Source organism: Hipposideros armiger, unplaced genomic scaffold, assembly GCF_001890085.2.
Source record: "Hipposideros armiger isolate ML-2016 unplaced genomic scaffold, ASM189008v1 scaffold_530, whole genome shotgun sequence".
In the NCBI taxonomy this organism is placed as follows: Eukaryota; Metazoa; Chordata; class Mammalia; order Chiroptera; family Hipposideridae; genus Hipposideros; species Hipposideros armiger.
Genome location: NW_017731880.1, coordinates 735,300 through 745,470, shown reverse-complemented (window position 1 = coordinate 745,470; position 10,171 = coordinate 735,300).

The following is a 10,171-nucleotide window of genomic DNA, read 5'->3' as shown; positions in this document are numbered from 1 at the left end:
AACGAGCCACTTGGCCGGCCTTCACATACACAATTTTATCATCTGATGAGCTCTCTTTTTCCTGGCATTCATTATATTTTTTATTTTATTTTATTTATTTCATTTCATTTCATTTCACTGTTTAGGGCCTTCTTTCATTCATTCCTTTTTCTCATCTCACTGGGTCTCAGGTGCACATGCTCTGATTAATCACAATCCTTGGTTCATGACAGTTTCCTTGCTTGGCCTGCATGGCCCGCTTTTATTTAATTTTAATAATGTACTTAGAACCTGTGAACAGTGACCTGTATGTACCCACCCACCTGGCTCCCCCATCTCCTTGCATACCCCCCTGAAGTAGCTGTTATCCTTTCTTATTTTTTAACCATTATCCTAAATTCCATGTTTGTCATATCCTTGCTTTCCTTTTTAATGAGCTTTCTTGTATCTATGTGTATTCTTTAAAAGGTTTTTAATTTTAGCCGTTTTTGTGTGTTTTTTTTAACAAGGCCACCGTACAGTTTCACTAGATACCGAATTGCTAAGATCGATCTACATTGCTATAGGCCACTGCAGCTCGCTTCTCTGTGTGAAAATGTCACAATTATTGGGCCACTTTCCTGTGGTTGTGCCTTTAGATTGCTTCCAGGGTTTGCTTTGTGAACAGCATCTCTAAGGACGTTCTCACACATGCCCTTGTGTACACGTGCAAGCATGTCCTGTGAGCAAATGCCTAGGGACGGGGTGGCAAACTCGGGGGACACGTGGATGCTCAGTGTCAGGAGATGACATTCAACTGTTTTCCAAAGTGCTTGAAACAATTTCTACTCTCACCACGCAGGTGTGAGGGATTGCACAGATCCACAGAATCAACAACACTTTGAGTCATCAGACTTTCTAATTTTCACCAATCAAATGGATTTAAGAAAGTGTTTTGTAGGACCTTGATTTGCATTTCTCTGATTGTGCTAAGCACCTCAGTATGTGTTTGTTGGTTATGTAAATTTCCTTTTCTGGGAAATGTTTTTTCATATCTCTTGCCCAGGTTTTTTTTTTTTTATGGGGTTCTTTGTGCTCGGAGTATCTATTTTGAATAGCTACTCCCAGTCATAAAACAGGCAACTGTATAGATGATGTTCGGTGTTTGGACTCTACTCTGTTCCAGTTGTCTGTCTGTCTTTGTTTTTCATGTTTCTGCAGCAATCGTGCTACAAGACAGCCCCCCTCGCCAACCTCAGTGGCACTTCCTCAACAAGCATTTATTTCTCACAGGTCTCTGGTCACCTGCAGTGCCGTTGGGTGCTCCTGGGAAATAATGAGCTGGGTTCAGATCTGCCCCATGTGTGTCCGCCTCCTGGGACCAGTGGATTTCCCGGGTGTCTTCCTCACATGGCAGGTGGCATAAACAAGACAAGCAAGCCAAACCATGCCTGCGTGTGCAGGCTTCTACTCCCATCACACCTGCACACACCCCACTGGCCAAACTCAAGTCAGTGGGTGAGGCAGGGCATTCTGCAGCCGGGGGAAGAGGGGAGAAGGGTGTTCTGTACAGTAACCAACTATGTGACAGCTCAACCTATTGGTCACCAGTATTCACTTACCCGCTGCACACAAAATACACTTACAGCCCCGACTCTAAAAGTCTGCTGTCACAGCACAGGCTCCAAGTCCAGAATCTACACCATCCCTCCAGCTGGATAACTACGAGCCAAAAAGACAACTTTTCCAGTCTGGGATCCTTCCTTAGAAGCTATTAACTTAGCCCATGGATGCTGGCAGAAGACACGAGACTCCCGGGTCAGAGATGAAGGACTGTGGCACGGACGGCCCAGCACAAGCATCAGCATGTCTGTGTCAGCTCCATGGCGGTGACACACTGTGGCCCAGGAGGATTGTACATGTACCCCGAGCTCAGGGAATTCATTGCTTCTCCAGCAAATAGAGTCTTGGAGGGAGACATTACGTCACCCCTGACCAATGGCCCAGGTGAAGGGTGGCTGGGGGCTTGCTGTACCTAGAACAGCGGTTCTCAACCTGTGGGTCACAACCCCTTTGGGGGTCGAAAGACCCTTTCGCAGGGGTTGCCTAAGACCATCAGAAAACAAAAAGATACTTACATTACGGTTCATAACAGTAGCAAAATTACAGTTATAGAGTAGCAACGAAAATAATTTTATGATTGGGGGTCACCACAACATGAGGAAGTGTATTAAGGGGTCGCGGCATTAGGAAGGTTGAGAACCGCTGACCTAGAAAGACTGTAGGAGCCCATGAGACCCAAGGAGGACTACCTCTCCCATATGATCTACCTGAGCGCACACACATACTCACACATGTGTGCACACACTGCTCACACATGCTCACACACAATGCTCACGTGCGCACACACATGCTCACACACATACACACACATGCACATGCATGCACACACTGTGCTGGTAGATCAGGACGGGGTAGCTGGTGCACAGCACCCTGCAATCCCATGGGCAACACTCGGCCCTTCCCCGGAGCCGGCTCTGTGCCGTGATTACACTCCTTAATCCATTTTTCCAGCAAGTCTGGGCTCTGCCCTCTGAGAGGTCCTTTTCCCATCGTCCTCCATGAAGGTGGACACTAGAGCGTGCTGTGCATGACCTTAGAAAGCTGGGTGCCATCAGGTATTCCCACCGCAGAAGCACCGCTCCTCTGTGCAGGCTATCAGCCCTTTAGCAAAATTTCTTTTCCAAAAGGAGATTTTTTCAAGTGTGTATTCCCGCTAACTCTGTGTTCCCAAATCCACACGCCCTCTACACTTAGTCCTGGGTGCTCTGGGTGTGTCGGGCTTCTCTGGGCTCAAATCCACAGCCTCCTTCTAGGAGCCGCCTTGTTCAGCCAAAGGCAGCGCATGTTGTGTGTGCTCGCTCACGGGCGTGAAAGCATTCACGAGTCAGGTAGAAATACAAAAGGAAGATTTATTAAAGTAAGAGGAGGTGGGCTGGGCAGAGTCTGCTGGAAACTACTGTGTCGAGTCTTTGTTTGTTTCAAGTTTTATATTTTCTAACCAGGATGTAAATTGCTTCGTCTTGTAGTGGAATTTTCTGTTGAGTTTGGCTTTGTCCGCTGGGGTGGGGGAAGGTGTGGTTAAGCTGGTTATCTCAACCTTTGCATAGGTTATGTAGATTTAAGTTAGAGCCAGGAATGGATCCCATACAGATGCAAAGCCTCTCCCAAGTCACAGGGCCAGCACTGGGCGGAAGCAAATAGAAGCATTGAAACTGGCATGCACAGCAGATGCACAGCAAGCAGAATCACCAGGGCCCAGCGGAAAGGAAGCCGAGAAGGAAAAGCTTTTAAAAAGGCCCAAGCCAAACCACAGCCGTCAAATCAAACCACACCACACCAGAGACCCGAATCTCGAACAGAAGATGTACAGTGCCACCACTGCAACCCCTCTGTCCCAACGCCACGTGGGTCCTTCCAGAGCCCAGACAGGGCAAGGTGGCCAGCCCTCGGCCTAGTCAGGAGGCTGAGCCCTTGTAGACCTTTCCTGTGGGAGGCATTTCTCCATTCGTGTGTCCCTGGGCTTCCATGCCTCTTACCCTGTTAATGCAGCGAGGCCACCGTGGAGGCTTCCTGGTGCCCTTGAGGTGCACGCCCAGCTTCGAGGGTCCCTCAAGGAAGGCCACGGGATGGCTCCTCCGACTCTACTTTTCCCAGTTTGGAGGTTACACACTGTTTCTGGTCTTTCAGTGGCCGCCTAGAAATGGCTAGTTGCATGCTTAAGTCATCAAACCCTAAAGTTAAGAAAATCATACTTCTATCCTCACCCAGACGGTATCATGACCCCAAGGCTCGGAAAACTTGAAGCTCCTAACTCCCTCTGACTCTTGCTGTTGTCGTGCAGTTTGTGGGTTTTTAACCCCACGAACCATGATAATTACCATCGCTTGTACGTCCGTGATGTTTAGGGTCACCCACGTGCATTCCTCTCTGCGCCCCCCCCCACGTGTCTCCCACTTTCAGTAAATGTCCCTTAGGCAGGACCTAGTGGGGACACATTCAGATTAGTTTTGGGTCTACAAATGTCTTTTTCACACTTATTTCGGGAGGGGAGGAGATCGTTTCTCTGCAGGAGGAGTCCAGGTTGGTGGCATTTCTCTCAGCACCTGAAGGCATCTTCCTCCCCTCTTGGCTTTCTCTGCTGCTCTCGGGAAATCAACAAGTCTGTCCTCGCTCTCCCAACTGAGCCGTCCTCATTTGCCTACTTTTAAGCCTGTTTTGGTATGCTAGGTCTGGGTGTGTGGTTTTATTTTTATTTATTCTAACTGGGGTTCCGTGGTCTCTAACATGCATACACACTGGTGTCACTGATCAGCCCGGAGACATTTTCAGCCATTGTCTCCTTAAATCGCCTGCATCTCCCTCCCACCTTCCCTTTGGAGCGGATGTTTGCTAACCCTGTCTCTCCCGGTCCCTGAATTTCCTCTTCGTTTGTTCATTTTGTTTCCTGTGCCGTATGCTGCAAGTCTCCTTATCTCTTTCCAGTTCATTCTATCTTCATTGGTGTCTAGCACGCTATTAATCCTATCTGTAAAAATTTTAATTTTAGTCATAATAGTTACATTGTTTTAGAAGTGCTACTTACAGCTATTGGGTCACTTTTGGAGTTTCTTTCCCTTGCCTATAATTTCTAAATAGTATTTGTAGTTACACAGTCAGCGTTATTCAGCATCTGATGAAGTCTGATGATTCTAAATCCTTGAAGTGTGTTCATGCTTGTGCCGCCGCCGGTTCTGCTGGCACGCTCTCACATTTTATTATAAACAGCTTGTTTTCTTTAAACAATCAATTGTCGGATTCTTTGCATTCCTTCAGAATGCAGGTCTTTGCCCTGCCAGCCCACAAAGGACGATGCTCAGGCATCACTTGAAATCCACAGCGGGAAGCGGGAAGCGTTGGTGCCTTCCCTGTCCCCACCCCTGCCCCGACAAGAATTTCTCGTAAGGATGGTTTGGGGGCTACCGGGCTCTGCGTTCCCTGGGATTTCCCTGCATTGCTCAGCACCTAGGAGCTCCCCCGCCCGCAGTCCATGAGCAGGGCAGGCATAGCCCTCGGGTTGCTGCTTCAGTGAGGGATGGGTGCCTGTCACCCTCTTGGGGGTGGTTCTGTGCCCCACGCCCTAGAGGCCTGGGAACCTGGCTCTCCAGCAGCCCCAGCTGGCAGAACCTCAGAAGGAAGCACTCAGGGCTCTGCCGGGCTCGCTCCCCTGGCCTTGCCGCCTTGCCAACTTTGTGTTGCTTTTAAGAAGATGCTTTTCATATCTTAGGTCCCGGTTTGGCGGTTTTCCCCAGAAGGGTTAGTCTGGGCCCCAAAGCGTGAGTTCCTGCACACAGCACTGTCCTCTCCACCCTCTTTCACCCCAGACCCCTCAGCCCCTCAGCCCCGCACCATCCCAGGGCCCAGGGCTGCCGCTTCCCCTTCCTCCATCGCACACACCACAGGGGCCCGTGTTCGTGGCCTGGCAGCCTGCATGTTAGTCCCCTGGCCACCGGGGCCTGGCCCCGTCCTTGGCTTGGAGCTGGCTCAGCCTCTCCCTTCTAGCCCCATGGGGGGCCCTGTGTAGCCCTGGGGTGCATTGGTGAGCAGAGAATTGCCCCAGGGAGCTGCCACCCTTGGCCCCTGTGCCTGCTTAGCCCTGAGACTCAGCCTCCCCTCCCTGCGCCCAGCGCCCACGCCCCCATCTCCTGCTTCCCGCACCTTCATGTGCCTGCCATGCAGGCCCTGGCGTGTCCTGTGGGCCAGGCCGGCCCCAGCCCTCGGGGGAGACTTGTTTCCGGCTCTGGCTCAGCCTTCGCTCCAAGCTCCAGGAAGCTGTGGGCTGCTTTGCATAGGCATTGGCTGGCCCCACCACCGCTCACCCCACCCAGACCCCACCAGGACCCCAGGGAGGAATGACTCAGCCAGGCCATTGGCAGTGGGTGGCTCTGGCAGGTGTGGTGTCCTGGCATGGCCTGAGGCACTCCTGGGTCGCCTTGCTGGCTGGGGAGTCCCCTGACGCCCTGATCGCCTGGGGAGTCCCCATCCTTCCCCTTCTTTGCCCCCTCCTCCCCCACCCCACCCCTCTGAGGGCTGACACAACCCCAGCACTGGGGAGAGAGGGGGGTCTTGGCACCAACCTACCCCACTCCCTGAGGAGGGCTGGCTGGAGACCTGGGGAGCAGCTGAAGCAAGGGCAGAGGCCAGGGCCCAGGTGAAGAGGACGGAGGCCCGTGGGAGCCTGGCCAAGGGCCCGGCTTCTTGGAGGGGCTTAAGAGCCCACCTGCCTGCTGGCCTCACCCGCCCCGGGGTGTTGGAGGAGCTGTGAAAAACCCTGTGAAGCAGCAGCTCCCACCTGTCCGCATGGGGTGGGCGTGGAGTGACCTCACAGGGGCACGCCTGCCCACCCTCGCCACCTCACAGCCTCTGTTGGGCCGCCCAGCTGCGTGGCCACCGGCCACAGCACCCTCACCCACCAAGGTCACCACCTCCCAGACCAGCAGACCTGTGTCCTGGAGGGGCCAACACAGAGCCCAGCCTGCCCATGAGGTAGATGGCTACCCCAGCCACCAGGGCACTCGAGGTGACTAGTGGGCAGAACATCCTCACGCTGGGACCGGGGCCTGTCAGTCAGCGCTTGGTGAACCTGTGGCCCTGACACTGTCTCCCTTCGTAGACCCTCCAGCTGCTAACCTGCCTGAAGCTTTGGGTCCTAGTCCAAGGTGCCGGCAGCGGGCATGGGCAGCTGCCAACTGGCCCTTGTCTCCTGGCATCCAGACCCGCCCGTGCCCACAGCCCATCTTGGTCCAGGCCCAGTGGGGCCTGAGCCTCAGCTCCAGGGGTCTGAGCGTAGAGACACCAGGGCAGAAGGGGCTGGGTCTCTCTGGACGCGGCCTGTCTGGAGGAGGGCCAGGGGCGGTTCAGGCAGGAGGAGAGCTGGAGAAAGTGGCACCCTTTCAGGCACAGTGGGAGGGCCCATGAGAGCAGGCAGGACGGGGGCCCTGCAGTGCCCACCCGTGCCCATGTGCGCCCCCTCTGTGGGTCTGCAGGCGCCCTCCATACAGCCCAGGCTGAGAGATAGCCCAGGGGCACTGGCTGGGCACTGCTGGCTCCTGCTCCTGAGGGGGGATCCTAGGCTGGCTTTGGGGGAGGCCCGTGGAGGTGATGGGACTGTGGACTCCAGGGCACTTGAACTTGCTCCGATTTCCCGCAGCGAACCCTCTGCCTGCCTCCCACAGGCAGAGGACCAGCAGGACCGGGCGGCGGCTCTGCGCCCACTTATTCCACTTGGCTGGGACCATTCATGCCTCGGGGGTGGCGAGCAGGCAGAGGGCATGAGGGCAGATGAGCAGGGGAAGGCGGACCTCCCCACACCCACTGCCGTCACCCCAGAGACACTAGGCCCCCAGGACCCCACCCCTTGCCTTGAGTGGAGGGCTCTGGTTTTCTGAGTGGGGGAACAGAGTGGGGTCTGTGTGGGACTAGGCAGGCTTGGGAGCTGGCTGGGACTGGACTTCCAGCGGATGAGGTGGCCTTGGGGGGCGGGGTCTACAGGTGTCCTCGCTGGAGCTATGGGCGTGGCCTGTGTGGTGGGCGTGGTTCCACGCACTGATGGACAGGTGTGGGAGCCGGTGGGTAGCCTCGGAGGGCGTGGTCTGAGCTGGTGGGCGTGGTCTGGGCTGGTGGGCGTGGTCTGGGCTGTGCACGCGGTCTCAGAACCTCTCTCTCTCCCCAAGGGCTGCCAGGGGACCGCTCCACGCCGCCCTGTCTAGTGTGCTGCGGCTCGCTGCCGCCCGCCCGGCCCTGCAAGCGCTGCCGCTCCTTCTGCGCCGCCGTCCTGCAGGACGCCTCCTTCGTGCCCCTCGGCGGGCCGGGCCGCTCACGGGCCCCGTGACGCCGCGGACCAGGACCGAACCCACGCGCCCAAGCCTCCAAAGCGCGGCTTCTTTCTTTGGAACCTACACACCGATGAGGGCCCTTGTATACAGAGCTATTTTAGCGAAATTGTGCAATCCTAACCCTGGTGTTTCTTATGGAGTGCCCACCTCATCCCATGCCCACATCCATACACCGTGTACCCCAAACCCAACTTGTGCCCCACCCCACAGCCCGCACCCCTCACCCTGCCCCTTCCCTTGGCCCAGCGCAGGCAGAGGAGAATGAGGCGCCCCTCCCCCGGACCCCCTCCTGGCTAGAAGCCCCTCTGTCTCCCAACCAGAGCTCGCAGACAAGGCAGCCACTCATTCATTTATTCAGCGAAAGTCTTGCTCTGCTGGTCCGGGCTCCTCGCACCAAGTGTCTCCTTCCAGCGCGGCCCTGGCGGAGGGGGTGCAGGGGTGCCCGCCCTGGGCAGACCCTCACATCCCACCATAGCTGGACTTCTGGGCTCTCTGGCTGTCAGTGGGCCTCGTGGGCTATGGAACCCCAGGGTGAGGGGAGCCCCTGTGGACTCTGGGCTCAGGCTGGGTGTTCCAGTCCCCCAAGCCCACACAGGACTGGAGGGGGCTGCGAGGACTTGCCAGGGCCAGCTGTTTGTGGACAGTGGGAGTGTCTGTAGCCCCCAGCCCTCAGAGACAAGAGCCCTGGGAGTGGCATCCCCACCATGCTTCTCCCCCCACGAGCTTGCCCTGCAGTGAAGTCGTGTGGTTAGATCTGCTGCCCACTTCTGATCACCTGCAGCCCTTTGGCACTCGGATGGCACATTCAGGGTGCCAGGTGTGTCACCTGGTGGGGTGGGCCCATCCTGGGGCATGATGGGCCCGTTGGGGTGTCTCTCGGGCTATGTGGGCCTCCTTGCTCTAAGGAAAGACTGTGCCCATGGAACCTCCTGGTATAGCAGTGACGCACCACCCAGCATGGAGGCTGGCACGGGTGTGTGTGTGTGTGGGGGGGTGCCGCTCTCTCTTCCTCTCACTGTGGCCACAGGTGAACTGCTGGGGGTGGGGGCTCCATCCCCATTTGTTTGCCTCCCCAACAGTGCAGGATAGGGTGCCCAAGCCCAGAGGCAACCACAGATCAGGCGGGGGCAGGGCTGAGATGCTGGCCCAGGAGGGCAGGAGGCTGGGCAGAGAGCTCTGCACCTAAGCCAGGTGAGAGGAAGGTGAGCGCTACGGCCTTGGGTGCTGTCTGCTGGTAGCCCCACCCTCTGAGGCTAACGGCACTCAGTGTCCTCAGCTCACTCCTGCCTGGGGCCTGAGTCTACTTCATGGAACACTTGACCAGTGCCACTTGGTTTGCACTGACAGCCACCTCAGGGACCTGCTTGCCTGGCCCTCCGGGCCTGGGGATGGTGCCACTCTGGGTCAGCTCCCCTCCACACTTCGGGATGCCCTGTTGGGGTTCCAGGCAGATCTCCAGCCACCCTGGGCCCAGCACTCCTGGGAGCTCCCAGCCATACACCCCTTCACATGCCCCCCACTCATGGGATGGTGCCCTCCTGGGGCCAGAGGTGCTCACACCTGTCTGGCAGGTGCAGGCAGAGGGCTGGACATAGACTCTGGGCCTGCCTGGGGAGAGAGGGGACCGAGGGGTCCAGAGAGGCACCTTGCATGTGGCCAGCGGGGCTGGAGGCAGACGGATGCCATGAGCCTCTGCCTAGAAACTTCCCCCATCGTAGGAAGATTCACATGAGAAAGGGAGTGTGCAGTGATTCCCCAAGCAGAAACCAGGACCCAGAATTACAGGCCCTGGGACACTGCCCTTGGATAAGAGAGTGACGTGAGGGCTCAGCAAGGAGGGTCAGCCTTTCACACCTGGAAAGGTGATGGGGCCTTGGGGTGGAGTCCCAGGTCCCATTCCAGGAGAGAGCTATCCCGTGGGGGTCAGGGCTGGAGATGGCAGCTCTGGGGTGCAGGCACCCCGGACTGCTCCTGCTGGTACAGCCAAGCTGGACTACCAGGGTCATTGGCCACCATCCATCCACTGCCATCAGGAAGGATGCCTGAGAAATAGGGGTGTACTCAGGAACCATGGGGTGTATGGGACCCCTCCCAGATTCCACAGGCCCATAGCCAGCCTTGCTCCAGCCACTAACCCCATGGGGAACCCATTTACCTGGGGCTCCAAAGACTCAAGGTTCCAGGAGTCTTTGGCAACTTAGAAAGGCCCCGGGCATCTGGCCAGAGTCCGGGGCCCCACAGCGAGCTGGGGCAGGCGGGACGTTGTGGGGCTGTGACTT